The sequence below is a fragment of the Sceloporus occidentalis genome, unplaced genomic scaffold, assembly GCF_023333645.1.
Source record: "Sceloporus occidentalis isolate IW3139 unplaced genomic scaffold, rSceOcc1.0.p SCAF_107, whole genome shotgun sequence".
Lineage (NCBI taxonomy): Eukaryota > Metazoa > Chordata > Lepidosauria > Squamata > Phrynosomatidae > Sceloporus > Sceloporus occidentalis.
Genome location: NW_028317087.1, coordinates 3,107,982 through 3,125,539, shown reverse-complemented (window position 1 = coordinate 3,125,539; position 17,558 = coordinate 3,107,982).

The window sequence follows — 17,558 nt, the reverse complement described above, 5'->3', positions numbered from 1 at the left end:
GGCGGATGGAGAACCATCGCATCTTCTCTCTGCTATCTACGCTCTCTTATTAGATGCGCACAGCTCTTCTACACCGTTCTTTATGAGTCTATGGGAGAGAGATTTAAATAGACACTTTGGGACTGCAGACTGGTCACACATGTTGCAACTCACACACAAAGGGGCTATGTCGAGCAAAATCCAGGAGAACGCTTACACCTTACACTTAATTCAGGCGGCCAAGGCAATCATCCCTAGGTTCTGGAGGTCGCGTGGTCCGCCGCCTATAGGCGCCTGGATTGCTAAAGTGAATTTTATTGCACATATGGAGGATTTGGTCGCTACTTCTCGGGGTAGGGAGTATAAAAATGACATAAAATGGTTACCGTGGACTGTCTTTGTGTCCTCCAGTCGCCTCCTTGACTTATGCTGTACGGGCAATGTGGGAGTCAGTTGAGGATGTTCACAATATCTTCGCCCTCGTTACTTCCTGCTATTTCTGCTACGCTATGGTACTATGTATCCTCTTTTGGGTGTGTCTCTTGTACCTCATGTCAGTCTTGACCCTTCGGGTGGTGTACTTAGGGCAATTTCTTGAGTATGTTCTTTTGTTTCTTTTTTCTCTTAGTTTTTGTATTTTTTCCCCTTTTATTATTATTATTTTTATTATTTTTCTTCACGGTTTCTTTTGTCATTTCTCTGCCCATGCATGTACTTTTGGCAACTAATGTATCTGACGTTCGGAGACGCTTTGTACATCGGGTGTTATGTTGTTTCCGTATTAATGTAAATGTGCTTTCTCTAGTTCACTTGCATGTTATTGTGCCTTTGGGTACTTTTGGATTGTATCATGATTTGTGTTGACCCTATAACTTTGCGTTACGCCTGATGGCACCTCAGTGCTGCTGTATTGCTATACCAATGTTACGCTGTCACACTTGCACTGTACATCTGTGTTTATGACTTTTGTTTTTCAATAAAGAGAATTGAAAGTAAAAAAAAAAAAATAATTTATCCCATCCACCTTAAAAGGAATCCTTAATAATGGCACCCACGACTTCCATGGGCAGTGCATCCCAAAGCTTTTCAACTGTAGCCTCTTCCTGCGAATACCATTCATTGTGGCATTCTAATTTTAATAGATTTTAATTTTTGAGGGCTTATTAATGTATTTGTTCATTGTAATGTAATAAGCATTGAGTTGCCTATTTTTAAATGTAAAATAAACTTACCTCCGACACCGGTCCCCGACGTCCCGCTACCTAGCTGCTCCCGCGACGAGACTTCCTCTGACGGTTCCCTGGGGTGGCTCCAGACCTGAAACCGCTACCTGTACGCCTGCTTCACCGCATGGTTGACCACGTCTGGATCTGTGTTTATGATCATGTGTACATATATATATATATATATATATATATATGTGAGGACATCTCTGTATGAATAAATGGGGTTGTAACCTATTAAGCATATGTGTATCCGTGTACAGTATGTGCATTATGCTTGTGTGTGTCTATGTATATAAGTGTAGCAACACAAGGACAGATGCAGCTTACATGACATTTTTATATTGCTTTATCTGATTGGTAGACTTAGGCAGACTTTGTGCTTGTCTTTGAGGAAAAAAAATCTTTATATTCTACGAATATGTGATGCTATACCTCACTTGGTGCCATTACATCCATACCTGGGAACTCTCCGGGTTTGACCCGGAGATTGCCGGGTGAGCGCTGCACCTCTGGTTCTCTGGGTCAAGACCCGAAACCTCTGGGTCGCGGGAGCGGGGTCTTGACACACCCCGCTCCCCGCCCATTTTTCTTTTAAATGGGGTGTTTCCCGCCCCCGACGTCAGTGGGAATGCTGGCGACGTGAGCGGGAACTCCCATTAACGTCAGTGTGCAGTCCTGGCCGCGTCCCGCAAGGGAAGGCTCCGGGTAGCCGGAGCCCAGAAGTTCCCAGGTATGATTACATCGCTGTGCATAGATTCATGCAATGACAGCTACTTTGAAGCATAATCCATATAATATGATCCACGCTATAACTGAGTACACACATATTTCTGAAAACAGAGAGAATAAAATGATAGGGGAATCTAATATACACTTACTGTACACCCTGCGCCATGATTTATTTACCTCAAATATAATTTATTAGAAACCAAACCAATTATTTACACATTTTATAAGCTTTTACACATTAAATGCCCTCCTAATGTCATTAGCACTTAAAAGTTAAGGTTAATCCATCGAGCGGTTGAAATCTATACTGCCGGACAATATAAATATTTAGTTAAAAGTCAAATAATGTAAATCTGGCAATAGATCAAGCTTTTTATTTATTATTCTGGTACCAGATGCAGCAGATGCGGGCTAGTTTTTAGTTTATTATGTTGAATAAATCCATATAACTTGTTAGTATCAACACATTAACACTGCGGTAGACATTTTCAACAAGTGTGTTTTCTTCTCTTCTGCTTTCATTGTGACTTAACTTTTATAATACCTAAACAAAGAACAAAAGCATATACTAAATAGAAACTGGACAAAATGCTATTATAGGACAGGAGCCAGAATAGCTGAGGCTGAGCCAGACACTGGCCTCTATTATTGTGCCAAGCCTAGTACTCTCTCCGAACACATGCCAGGATCCACCGGGATAGGCACCAATTTTGATCATGGTGGACATTTACTGGGGTCTGTGGTGGACAATTTAATGTTCTATGGACCTTCACACATCCTGCCACTGACATCGGTGTCCTTTTTACGAACACTTTGCCGATGTGGGTTCAATAACCTCTATATACCGTGTAAGGAAACTTGTAGAATAATACTCATGTGATCACCGGCGACTCTCATTTGTTTCCAGATCCAGCTTGTGCCAGCCTTGCTGGAAACATATAGGAGAATAAAGATGCCTCCATGTATTTCAAAGAACGCAATGCTGTCCAAAATTGCAATAATATGACTGAATAAAAAGCACAGACTGATTGAATTAACAAATAGTTTTTGATAAACATTTGTACCAGCAAATACGGCAGACTGGATTGGCGGAAGGTTCTTATCTGCTGTATCTATCCAACAAACACATAATATTGTTATTCGTTTCACAAGCCATGGCCATTTATGATCTAATTGTTTCTTTTGCCATTCACAGTGGTTTTCATTTTGTAATTTAGATGTTTAATGCCAGTGGTAAAGCATGGGGCACCTCGTTTATGTGATGCCAGCTAAACACAGTGAAGTCCATTGTTTCCTTTAATGTAACTGTCAATCTGATCTGGTACCAGGCAACTAAGAGCTTTGACATTTGGTAACACAATTCTTCCTGAGGCTGTAAATCCTTTCAGAAACCAAAAATAATACTGGATTAAAAAACCTTCTAGTTTTTTCACCTAAATTTTAGTACTTCTGGGTTTGTAGCTATGTTGCTAATGTATGTTTTTATTTAACCACAACATTTTCTTCACCCCACCATCAATAGACTGACATGCCGCAAAGTGAGTGTATGTTCTGTTCCTTTACAGATTTTATAACATGCTTAATCACAGGTGTAATATGTACCCTGCAGACTGCCAAATCTTTTAAATGTACTAAATTAGAAATGGGTTTTATACTTTAATACAGACAGTGCTAAATTCCAAATTGAACAACCGTGACAAGCTTTGCTGGATTATAAACCAGTAATGCAGTGATTTGCATGGTAACCTAACTAATACTGCTGATGGAGGACAACAAATATATGCTTTCCTATAATAAGTATTGTTGGTTGTTTGGCTGTAAACCACCTAGTACTCTTGGTTCAACCTCATCTATGGCATGTGCAGGAGCGGGCTGGCCCAGGGCACATTCATGGTCCAAAAGTGTTCACAAAGGGCATGGAGTTACGTCACCCCATGGTGAAAGCGAGGCTGCTTGCGAGATTAGCCAGAGAGAAAGCTGTCAGTGACAGGCAGGGAGTGACAGGCAGGGAGTATGTATGAATGTATGTTTATTAGAATGAGAATGTATGTATAAGTGTGTGTTAACATGAATGTGTGTGTAAGTGTACGTGAGCATGTATGCGTATGTGTAAGTGCTTGTGTTAGCATAAATGTGTATGTGTAAGTGTTTGTGTTAGCATAAATGTGTATGTGTATGCATTTGTGTGCTAGCATGGATGTGTATGTGTGTGTTAGCATGGATGTGGGTTTGTGTGTTAACATGGATGTGTCTGTGTAAGTTTATGTGTGCTAAAATGGATGTGGATGTGCAAGTGTTTGTATGTTACCATGAATGTGTAAGCGTGTAAGCATTAACATGTATGTGTAAATGACCTGAGAGTGTTAGTGAGTATAAGTAAGTGTTAGTGTAAATCTGTGTGAGCATGTTTATGCGTGTTAATGTGAGTGTGTAAGCTTGTGTAAGTGTGTGTGCATATGTGTGCCACTCGTATGCTAGGGGGAAGGGGTATATGGAGCCACTTGGCTTGCCCTTCCCGGGACCCGAAGGTGCCAGCCCTCCCCTGTGCATGTGACAGGGTTATTCACAGAAGTAGGGGAGTTCACGTGCATTTACGAGCTTCATCTGAGAAAAGCAAATGAACATTATTCCAATTTCACCTATACCCACCACCTCACAATATAATTCTTAGTAGCAACTTATGTATATATAAGAAACCCACCTTGTGTGTATACCATGAAAGCAGTAATCCTGATTTCAGTTTACAACATTTCAATGATTATTCCTCCCCATTAAGTTATCTCCACCATATTGTTATGTTGCTGACTGTTGTACTTCAGGTTGCTTTTGTAATCGATTACATTGATTGGCAAATAGAAATGAACAAGCACAATGAATTAATTACATTATCATTTGTTATCCATACAGTAGCTGTAAAGTAGTCATAAACAGTGTGGCTTTTGTTTTTTTAATTAACTTATTGATTTCCATTGTCTGAAATCAGCTAGTAATCTTCTAATACTTGGTAGCATTTTTCATTTATAGAGTAAATTTTGTTGAACTAATCTCCCCATAACTATTGAATCCACATAACATTCAAAGCCTTATCTATCATTAGTATTAAAGCTTATCTCCCACTTCTATGTTGAATCCCCCATTGTGGCACAAACTACTCTGCAGAATATGAACACATTCCGCCAAGTCAGATGGAATCAGCCATGTAAACAGTGTCCAAGAGTGTCTGCGACAGGTGTGTAGAACATAAAACTAGCTGTGCTAGTAGAACTTTGAGCACAGGAAGGTCAAAAGAACAGTTAGCACTAAATCTTGTGACATCTTCATGTCCCCACATTCCAATGAGTTATTTCTTTGTTACAGTCATTTCTTGTGGAGGCTTATACAGTATATCACATTCTGCTACCTCCACTAATTTCTCAATATTGTAAAATGGATAAAGCCATAAAGGCCCAGGAGAAGAGGAAGTCATTCAGCAATGCTGATACTTTTAATGGCAGCAACAAAGAAAAAAAACCCTTGAAACCTCTTTCAGACTTCTCTTCGAGACTTCCAGATCTCTGAGTTCGCTAGAGTTTATGTGACGCTACAACATTTTGAGTTAGCCAACTGAAAGGTATCAACTTCAATTAAAATGACATCCTCCATTTCTCACAACCCAAAGATTCTTCAGAAACTTGAAATTATTATTCTATGCTTAACATCTACCCAATTGAACTGATCCAATTCAAAGCTCTGCTTGCATCCCAATTAAAGAAAATACACAATAAGACAGGAGATTTCTATGCTCCAACTCTTTCACATGCGTCCCAGCCTTTATAATGTATTTGGTTCTACACCCACGTTACAGAGGACACTTCTGCTATATGCCACCTGTCGATCTTTTTCCAGCATGTTCCTCTGTACTCAGCTTACTCTCACAAATGTGTTCATGAGTACGTGATAAATGTTTTGAACACAGCTAAATCAAAGCATTAATAGTCACTATCAACTTTACTTCTGCTGTCTTTTGACCAACTGTTTCTTCTGTTATCCTTTCATAAATCTGGCCTTCGTGGCTCTCTGCTTCCGAGTCCACGTGGAATCCAGCATTAAAAAGTCCTTGAAAGACATTTAACTTTGTCAGACACTCTCACTTAATAGTCTGTTTATCAAGGCTTGCAAAAATGACACTCCAATGAACTCCAAGTAAACGTCCCTTTTCTAGTTTTAGTTGAAACTAATACTGACTGAGGAACCAATGTAAAACTGCATACATTTTCAGGACCCTAGAGATCGCCTTTGCTACACATTCAATAGTATCAACTCAACTTAACAACTAGAATCCCGAGAGATATTTAACTGGATTTGTATGTAACTTTTGTAAGGCTTGATAATTTCAGTGTGTCTGACAAAGTTAAAGGTATTGCATGTATCATCTAACAGCCAGATGGCAGCAAGAGGTTATGTTGATGTCCGAACACTTTTCCATGAAGATTCGGAAGCAGAGACACTCTTTGTTTGGCATTCGGTGAAGCAGGAAACAGACAAAGCTGGTGAGCAGATAAGAAGGTGCTGGACCACTTATAACAATAGGAAACCAGACAGAGGTTTAGCTGCCCTCCCAAAGAATTCTGTCTCAGACAGGATAACCACTTTTTCCCATGTTTATATACACAAACATTTTGGGGTTGTTTCAGGACCAAATAAAACGTGTCTTTTGTATTAATTATTTGTTTTACTAACCTAACCTAAACACTCATGATGTATATCCTTATATTCCAAAATTTTATAGAGCTTTCTTTCTACTCTATCATAAACGGCAAGTCGCAGTTTTAAAAAGTAGATAACACTAAACATCCTGAACATATATTAATCATTGCAACAAAAGTATAGCTGGGATTATATCCCTCAGAGTTTGTAAAATTCAGAAGATAGCACTGACATCACTTTTGATAACAAAGAGGTATTGGACATACAGCCCTACCACACACGCTAATGACACAATTAAACTACTATTTACAGGTTTGGAATTAATAAAATATTCTTCTGGCCAAGCCTGGTCATCTGTGCAAACGCCCCTTGGGCCAATGGCTGAAGGTGACACACACCTACCTTCACTGCTCCTCCAATGAGAGATTAGGTCCTTTAAGTGTAGAAAATGGCTGCACATATCTAGCTGGCAATTCATGTACATGATTTAGCATCCGCTGGCCTTAAAGTGCCAAGGCTGCTTTTCAGGATGAAGCAGCAGAAGGAAGTTATTTACTGTATTTGTCATATTAAGTAGTTGCCAGGACCTTGGCTTTTGTCAATAACTTCTTTCAGATATAATTGTCAGCCCAGATGGGAGTCTGGGTCTGTAATATTTGTGTAGAGATTAAAGGTGGCATGTTATGATGCCATACCTGGCACCCTTAGGCTTTAAAAGCAAGCCTCAGAGAGCACAGGACAAGAAGAATCTGTACAGAATGAGATAAAGATATCTCTACTCCCCTTTTAGGCCACTGGGTACATGTGTTGCCTGGAGCACACAGAGGCCCAGATCCCTGGCAGGGCCATCTTTAAGATGGGGAAAAAGTGACATCTGGCTCAGGGTTCAGTCATTCCTGGCGGCTCCCTCACAAAGCATGCCAGATATTGATGCTGAGGTGTCAGGATAGGATGTCATATCCTGCCGTTCAGCACTGAAGCCACGTGCACCACGATTAGAACGCTGAAACAGAGGTCTGCAGGAACAGACCTAGCACTCTCACCGCAGGACTTGAGAAAGAGATGAGAAGAAATGGGAAATAAATATAGTGAGAAATATAGTAAGAAAATGGAGAGATAAAAATATAGGGAAGAGATAATGAAGAGAAAGAAAGGAGAGAGACCGAGAGCCGGGGGGATACTAAGAAAGAGGAGAGTTGTGAAAAAAGGGGGGAGATAATGAGAAAGAAGATAGATGGGGAAAAATGGGAGATATAATAAGAAAAATGAGAAGAGGGGAAAGAGATAACAATAAAGGGAAAAGTTAATAAACAAGGGGATAGATAGAAAGGGGAGAGATAATGAGGAGGAGAGATATAAAGTCACCTCTGTCTATCAGTTTGGAAAGTATACATGACCCGTGCATTAAGCACCCCCCCCCAACCATATATATATATACAGTACCCCAGCAACATATTTTTTACACTATATAAGGCAAGTGGCAGATGGTCATTTCAAACCCTTGTTAGGCGTCACAGGGTAGTGTCAGGGCCGGCCCAAGGCAAAATGCCGCCTGGGGCGAATTTTTAAATGCCGCCCCCCCCCTTATCTACCCTTCCTCTCCCTCCGTCCCTGCCGCCCCCCCCCCATTATCTACCCTTCCTCTCCCTCCGTCCCTGCCACCCCCCCATTATCTACCCTTCCTCTCCCTCCGTCCCCCCCCCCCTTGTACTTACCTTTCAGCAGTCCTGCGGCGAGTCTCCCTGTTCGGTCTCGGTGCCGGCTTGTAATGCTGAGCGCCGCAAATCTTCTGGCACTCAGCATTACAAGCCGGCACAGAGACCGAACAGGGAGACTCGCCGCAGAGGAGAGAGAGAGGGGCGCCGAGCGGGTAGTGACAGCTTGGTAAGCGAAAACCACTCGGCGCCCCTTTCTCTCTTTCACTTTTTAAAAAAAAAAAAAGGGCTTGGGGCGGCAAAGTGCGGTTGCCCCACTCGGCTCCATTGTCGGGCCGGCCCTGGGTAGTGTCTACACCTTTCAGCAATAATAATGCAGAAACACCTTTTTTCATGAAGGATCTTCTGTAATCACGCTGGCCTCGAAAGGCATACCAGGTTGAAATCTATTGGCTACAATATAAGATCATCACTTATTTAAACTGATGACATAATTTGTAAAGAATAATTCCGAGACAGAAATGTTTAAAAGACATACGAGTTACTTATAAAAAGTGATTCTGATGCCAAGTATGATAAGTGGTCATTTCATCATAGCAACCAATAGATTCAGAAGGACCAGTTTCTGTTGCTATGGTGATAAAGATCATTTTTGACTTTGTACCTGTATATTTTGTATACATAACCCTATGTAATACTGCACTTTAACTAGTTTAGGCCCAGAGGTTTTCATATATTTTTATCATATACCATTAACCATGAATCCCCTTTTCAATATTTGATCAACCCTCACAAATTATACATAAGTGGGGCCTTCTTTCAAGGGGTTTGAGGGTAGTGATTTTTATGTATTTTTTTAATAGTTACTGGGCTAAGGGACACTTTTTAAAAACCAAAATAAATATGTTTTATTTTATTTATTAGTTCCCCCTTCTTTTGTTTTTTCTTCCCAGTACAGTATGGTCCGAGACCCCCTTTGGGGAAGTAACAATGAATCCTTAATGGATAATCAACACTCATGCCTGCTCTCTCTTTAGTGAATAAACCCTAGCGTAATTTAGTTTATTTCTGGCGGTGGATACAAAAACAACCACCTAAGGCGACCAGGACACTGTACTTTCCACACAGTTACATAATTGTTTTGAATTTTTGCAATGAAAAGGGAAAGCAAGTCAACATTCTTTGTGCATTATTGGCTTATAAATTGACAAATGAGGTGGGATATTTGTGATTGAAATTTAAGAATTTCACAGTAACAGAATTGCCAAACAAAATTGCTTAAATGTTCTTCCAAGCAAATAGGTCTGAGCTTTTACGCTGTTATTTTTCCACTTTAAACTTAAGCTTTTTTTGGGGGGAAAAAAAGTGATTAATAACCTTGGTCATTGTAAAATTTCCTGTAGGCCACAACTCCCATACTGCAAAAATCTCAGAATAAAAACACGAGACGTGTGATCTCTGGGGATTAGGAACTAGCCGCAGAGCTAAATCCTCTCCATGAGGATTGCTTCAGTGAAAACCTTTCCTATTTAATATATGGGACACTTCTAAACACAGCCGACCCTTTGTTTTATACTACGGGTAATGCTGATGTCAGAATGTCAGCATAATCGTTCACTGCAAAAATATAGCCAATATTAGAAAAGAATGCTTTACGTATGTGAAAAGGGGGTCTTTCGGTTACAGTCAAATAAATGCTTTTATTTAAAAAAAAAATCAAATGCAAATATCTGCTGGCACATTATCTACAGTCATGTCGACACAGGATAGATTTATAGGGAGTCAGGGAAATAGTACACCAGAAATAAAGACAGTGGTTGTGTAACATTTCTTACCAATTTGGCCGTATGTACTTTAATAATGTCTCTTTCATTGTGGTTCGCTTGCGAGAATCTAAAAAGCTGCTGAGTAAAAAAAGCAAAGTAATGGCTAAATATTGGAAACGAAAGATGTTCATATATACCTAGGTGCTTTGTAGTTGAATCACAGTAAGTGTAGTAAACGATAGATGTCTTGCAGGACTACAACTCCCACAACGCTCTACCAAAGAAACAAACGTGGGATATTTACACAACTAGGAGATGGAGTTGTATACTAGACTTTATCCTAATGTAGTGGCCAATTTTCTACAGTGGTTAAAGAACCTCATTCTTTCGTACATGCAATTTATACAACAGGCAATTATCTTGGGGGGGTCTCTCTTCCTGCAGTGCGTCATTCGATGTTTTGTTGCATCTTCATTTTGAAACACAAATTATCAAAGACAATGTAGCAACCTCATGTATTACCCAGCCATGCATTTACTTATCTTTAACTCTGCCTAGGCGTGATCCCTAGCAGTGTCATAGCCACCCCTGAAGGGCCGCTTACTGCTGATTGCTGCTAAATGATGTCATATTGCAAAGCTGTGCCTATTAAGGACGCACAGTACCTGGGAACAGCATGCTTAGGAGGTTGTGCCGATCTGGCATGTTCCTCCATGGGCTGGCTGGGGAGATCAGAGCTCTCCTTTGCAACTAGGCCATTGACTAGAAGTGCACTGGGGAGCAGGATTAATAGGGTCATCTGCCCCGGGTTGGGCTAATCTGTCTAGGTCAGACTGCAGTTTTGGCATTACCTCCCCCATATGTTTAATTATATTCTTTTTTATTTACAGTAAGAAAAGGACTCAAAGGCTAGATGGGCTAAATTGCATCAAATTCTATGTTTCGCTATTTTAGATACATGTCATTGTTGATTCTTAAAGGTGAACTCTTATCCTTACAGCTGTTAGTATAACCATATGAATTTATTAAAGCTCCCCATAGCTACACAGATCATGTTATATTAGTGATTAGGGGGTATTCCTCACTCTTAGGGATTAAAATGAAATCTAACGCATGACAGGTACGTTTCTCTAAATTGATTTAAACCTTAATATTTACCAGTCCTCCTCACTCGGGAAGTATTTGGGAATCATCCTGACATCAGATGCACACAACACATTCTCCATTTCTAAAATGTATAATTCAGGGTCACAGTGTTAATATTGCATGTTGGATTGGTAGAATCATGAGTGTAATGAGTGTCATGATTAATATTCCAAACCCTCCCAAGTCCACTAAAACTCTCAGTCATGGTATGCTTCCATAGGAGAAAGTGAAAATCCCAGTAGATCAGCAGTTTCTGAAATACTCAGAACAGCCCATCAGGCACCAACAACCATGGTTATAGTTACGGTATGGTAATTCCTTAGCAATAAAGTTACTGGATTGGGGGAGCACCTTACCTTCTCTCTTGACCCCCTTTCTATAGAAACAGAGGGATGACCCAGCAAGACTTTGGGAACATTAAACTCTGGGGTACATCTCGTTATGGGGTTATCTGAAGGAAAAGCCAAGTCCCACTTTCCCACATCACTCCCTTCACTATATTTTACACCAAGACAACCTCTGCTATATACAGTTACATACCGGTAGTTTTGTACAAACCCCTGGAGTCAAACAGGGTGAAGTAAAACTACTGACCTTTTTTGAAGTCAGAGTGTGTCTCAAGGATTTTTATACCGTTTATTACATTTCTTCAGGACCAAGACCCTGCTGGAGTTCTCACATATATTACACAATGGGAAATGACTGAGCCCTGTAGGCATAAGTCCATGCTGGAGAGGAGGAGGCCTGGCAGGCTCCTACATTTTGGTGGGCCTGCCCAAAATTATAGCCTGTATAATTGTAAACTGATTCAAGGAAGGAATTTTATAAAATGACCATGGTTATATCTTTTGTCCAAACCCATACATAACGTCTTCATAACAGAGAACAAGCTGCCCCAAAATAACTTTAACCTACCTCCCGAGTATAGCCAAATACTGGTTAAAAGCAATAATTGCAAAAATAACACGATTGACAAACTTACATCCTCTGTATATGACGGCCCACATTCAAGTAATAAAATGTAGTGGCCCTGAATATCCATTCCATGTTTGAACTCGATCTTACACTACTGGAGAGGAATGAAATTGCCTTCTTAGTCTCTCTTTCCAGTAATACCATTGGAGCATTCAATTCATCATCACCCAACATTAATATAAATTCTATATGGAACTAGCTGATTTACTAAAAGTTAGGATGCTGTTCTGGAAATTGGTTCCAGACCATGATCACGGAGAAGCCTTGTGATAAAGTTAACCATGATAGATTGTTCTTTTATTAGTAATAAGGTTATTTCCAATTTATAAAGACACGGAGGCAACCATTATGCTTATCTCTTTTCTTTATTCCCTCAGCAGCAAAGAAGAGGAAAAAATATTAACAAAACTAATATATGTAAAATAGGCAAATACACCAATCACAGCTCATATGAGCATCCAATGAGGGACCTCCATGGTTACCCCTCCTCTTCCTATATAATAGCTAGACTCCATAAACCTTCCTCTTTTCTTTGCTGCTCCCTCAGATAAGTATACCAGTTCTTTGCTCTACACGGCTATATTGTTTATTCATATCGTGCTTGGTTTTCCGTATATATGTGATTTTGTTCCCTCCCGCTGGCACTCAGGGGGCGGTTGTGCCTACCTCGTCCGTAGTGCCTCTCATTGTTCCGTTTCGTCCGGTGTCTCTCCCAGCTGCCTGACACGCTTGCTTCGCGTTCGGCGGCCATTTTCTGTTTCCAGTCTTCTTCTCCTGTAGCTCCTTACTCGCACATGCGCGCGACGGATGTCAGGCGCGCGGCGGTCATCTTGGAACAGGTTGGTATCCTTTCTTTCCAGGTCTCTGTACGTCATTACTGGTACGTATTGCGGCGGCCATTTTTTCTGTTGTACCGTGCGGTTTGGTGCCTGTGCTCGTTCTCTCTGTGCTTCCTCGCCGTTTTTGTGGTTTTCATCATTTCCCACACTCGTTTCTGCTCAACCAGGTGAGCTTTTGTTGGTGTGATGCTCCCTAGCAGGTCTACTTCCTCTGCTGAGCTGCCAGTAACTTCTGGCCGGAATAATGTTGCTACCCGTAATGAGAGTACAGACCTGGGTGATTCCCAAGGGGATATTATTTCTTCTGAGGAATTCCATACTCTCCTTGATGCTACCATGACAAAATCTGTTACCCAGGCCTTGCAATCAACCATGGGATTTATGTCCTCTAATATTACCCAGTCTATTTCCTCTGCCATTAAAGCTGCTCAGATTCCTCCCATGCCTTTTAACCCTGTTTTGACTGGGCAGGAAACTTCTGAGTTTCCCTCCAGGCATAAGGCTTCCGCTAAATCTCACCATGTTACGCATTTGCCCTCCAAAACTTCTATGACGGATAAGGTACGCCCTGTCACTGAGGACGTGGTCACACCACGTAAAAGAGCCAACCATCAGGCAAAATCGATGCGTAGATGGAAAAAGGCTAAGTCCTTTTCTGACTCGTCCGACTCTGAGTCGGCATCTGAGGAGGCTTCAGAGGTGTCCTTTGATTCGGACCAAGCCGCTTATTCTCCTTGTGGGGATTCGGCGCCCGGTGACGGAGACCAGACGAGTCCAGACGAGTCCCGACCACCATCCAGCTGACGGGAATACCCTTGTGATCCTGATTCTCTGCAGAACCCCAGATCAGCGGAATGGTTTCCTACACCTCATGTTGCTCACTACGTGGCCTCCAGGGTCCGTAAGCCCCTGGATAAAGCGGCTAGGAATAAGTTAAGGGCAGAATGTCCTAGGCCGTCTGTACCCCATGACGCCTGTGCTACACCTGAGGTGGACCCCAAGATTGCACAATTTCTGGGGAAGTCGGGCTGGAAGTCAAAGAAGGGGCTGGAATTTTCCCTTAGGAACTGTCAGGATAAAATCCTGGATATCCTGGGCCCGGCTACCAAAGCTTTTGACATGGTGAAGGCGGCCCTGTCCGATAATGCCCCAGTGGACCTTATGGTGCTGCGCGGCTGGTTACAGCGCTCCATTTGCCTTATCGGCAACGCCAATACGGCTGTGGCATCGGAACGACGCAAAGCCATTTTGCTTAAAATTGAACCTATACTGGTTAATATGGCGGTATCTGAGCCTGGCCCACATGCAAAAGGTCTCTTATTTGGCGACTCCTTCGTCAAGGACTTGGGTTCCTTCGTGCACACCTTTACCGCCCTGGATAAGGCGCAGTCCAACATGCGTAAGGTGTTTAGAGGCAAGGTTTTTGGAGGGGCCAGTAGACACAGGGGCCGTCTGCCTGGCCGCAACTCCAGAGGACCATATTCCGGTCCCCGAGGCCCCGGCTTATCCAGGACACACTTTCAGGACCACAAGCAGACGTCCGCGCCTTTCTTTCCCCAACGGTCACGCCCATGGCAGAACAGAGGAGATAGAGGGTCCTACCAAGGCAGGCGTCCTTATGGTGAGTACACATCTCCCTTTTTTACCTCTAGATTCTCAGGTCGGATCCTTGGGTTCTAGACACGTTGTTGGGTTATCATATAGATTTCGTTAAAATTCCCATTCAATATCAGTTCCCCAGGGAGATACGGTTTTCCGAGACGGACAAGGCATTGGTATCCGCGGAGGTTCAGACTCTGTTCGCCAAACGGGCCATATGTCCTATCCCCGGCGATGCCCCAGGGTTTCTAAGCAACCTGTTTTTGGTGGCCAAAAAAGGCGGGGGCGTCCATCCGGTGATCAACCTTCGTCCATTAAATGCATTTATAATGTATCAGCATTTCAAAATGGAGGGCATACATTGCCTACGAGATCTCTTGCAGGTGGGGGATTGGATGGTCCAGCTCGATCTGCAAGATGCTTACCTGACGCTCCCGATAGCGACGGAACACCAGGACTTTCTCCACTTCCAATGGGACTCGCAGAGATGGAAGTTCACATGCCTACCGTTCGGCCTGTCATCGGCCCCTTGGTGTTTCACCAAACTTCTGAAACAGGTGGTGGGCAAACGTGCTCCTTCGTCTGGACAACGTGTCGGCGGTCAGGTATATAAACCATCTGGGAGGCACAAGGTCCCGGGAACTTTCGAGTCTAGCCACGGAGTTTTGGCAATTTTGTCTGGCGCACAACATTGCGGTGCAAGCGGAACATATACCGGGTATGACCAACTGTATCGCCGATTGGAATTCTCATCATCTCAAGGATTCCGGAGATTGGCGCCTACTCCCGTCGGTCTTCGCTTGGATCTCGGGTCTTTGGGGACCATTGGAGATAGATCTGTTCGCCTCACGGCTGAACACCCAGCTTCCCAGGTTTTTCAGTTGGAGGCCGGATCCGGAAGCTCTCGCCTCCGACGCGTTTTTACAGGATTGGTCTTTCCACAGGTGTTACGCCTTTCCTCCTTTTTGCCTTCTGGCACGCACGTTGCTCCATCTCCGACGTTGCAATACCCTGCTCATTCTGATTGCCCCGCTATGGACCACTCAACCTTGGTTCCCAATGCTGTTGGAGATGCTGGTGGATGTTCCGCGATTGCTCCCTTCCAGCCTGGATTTGGTGGTGTATTTGGAAGGGTGTCCTCATCCCCTTCTTCATCAGGGCCTGTTGCCCTTGATGGCTTGGATGGTTTCAGGGGACCCTGGTGTGTCCAGGGAGTTTCGAGATCGACTCAGGATCTCTTGGCAGGTGCTTGGGCCCCTGGAACCAGACGGGCTTACGGTCATGCCTGGGACATGTGGGAACGTTGGTGCATGGGTGTCAGGCACGTACCTGCCGGCAGCAGCCTGCACCCGCTGCTCGCCTCCAACAGGGAAGGCGCCGACGAACGGCAGGGCGTCCGTCCGTTCATCGCCGGCGTTCTTCGCGGGCTGTGTTCTCCGGAGCTCCTCTCCTCGTGTCCTCGGAGGGAGCGAGGTTCGCGGGTGCCGCGGTTGCAGGAACGCCGAGGTGGGGGGTGGTGCTGCAGCATGCTGCTCTGAAACCACCTCCCTCTGCAGTCCATGGGGAAAGAGACAGAGGGGGGCGGGACGGAGGCTTTTTATACAGGAGGGGCGGTGCTCCCAGCACCGGCTCCCTCACTGAACTGTATGAGGGGTTGTACTGTGGGCGGGTCACGCCTGAGATCCCTATAAAACACCTGAACACCATCATATCAGTGCTCAGATATTCTGAGACGCTCAGTGCATTACAGAGTGTCTTCAGTTCTGTGCTCCTGTTCCTATAGTGACCTAGTAACCTTGCCTGATTGTTTCCTGAACTTGACCTTGCTGAACTTGACCTTGCTGAACTTGACCTCGGATTACCTACTGACCTTGCTTACGGATTGCTGCCTGAACTTGACCTCGGATTACCTACTGACCTTGCTTACGGATTGCTGCCTGAACTTTGACCTTGGATTCCCTACTGACCTCGTTTGCTGATTGCTGCCTGAACTTTGACCTCGGATTGCCCATTGACCTCGCTTATTGATTACTGCCTGAACTTTGACCTCCGTTTTCCTATGGACTCTGATTTTTGATTTATAGTCTCCCCTGCATATTGGGCTCCTCCTCCCTTCACACCACAGGTGCAAGTCGGCGCCTGTCAATGGGACAACGTGTGGATCCCGTTTCAGCTGCTGTAACGGTGATTCTCCGTTTTTTTACGGAATTGTTTGACGGTGGTTTGGCTTACCGCATGATTAACGTGTATAGGTCTGCTATCTCTGCTGGTCATGTGGGCGTTGCGGGTGTTCCTGTGGGGAAGCAGTTGGTTATATGTCGTTTGCTTAAGGGCATGAGGCTGTCTCATCCCCCTCGGCCTCGCTACTCGGGTTTGTGGGATGTTAATATCGTCCTTAATTTTTTGGTCGCTTGGCCGGATAACGCCCTTTTGTCTCTTCAGCAGTTATCTGCCAAATTGGTCATGCTGTTTTGTCTTATTTCATGTAAGCGTGTGTCTGATGTTCGGGCTTTAGATATTTCAGCTAGATCATTTACTCCGGACGGTGTGAAGTTTGACATCTCTAGACGTACCAAGACATCTATTACCTCAGTGTTTTATCCTTCTTTTCCTCACCAACTTCAATTATGCCCTGTGGCATGTCTTAAAGAATATGAGGTGAGGACGGCCCCCTTTCGGGACCTCTCTCGTCCTGTTCTGTTTTTGTCTCTTCGCAGGCCTCATTTTCCTGTGGCTACCACGACTTTGGCTCGTTGGGTCAAATGGTTGTTGGGGTCTGCGGGTGTCGACACTTCTGTTTTCGGTCCCCATTCTACGAGGGGGGCCATGGCATCTAAGGCTGCATCGCTGGGATGTCGGTTGGAGGATCTTCTTAAGGTGGCTGATTGGTCCAGAGAGTCTACGTTTAGGGAGTTTTATTTCAAGCGTCTGATTCATTGCTCTTCTGTGGTTATTGGC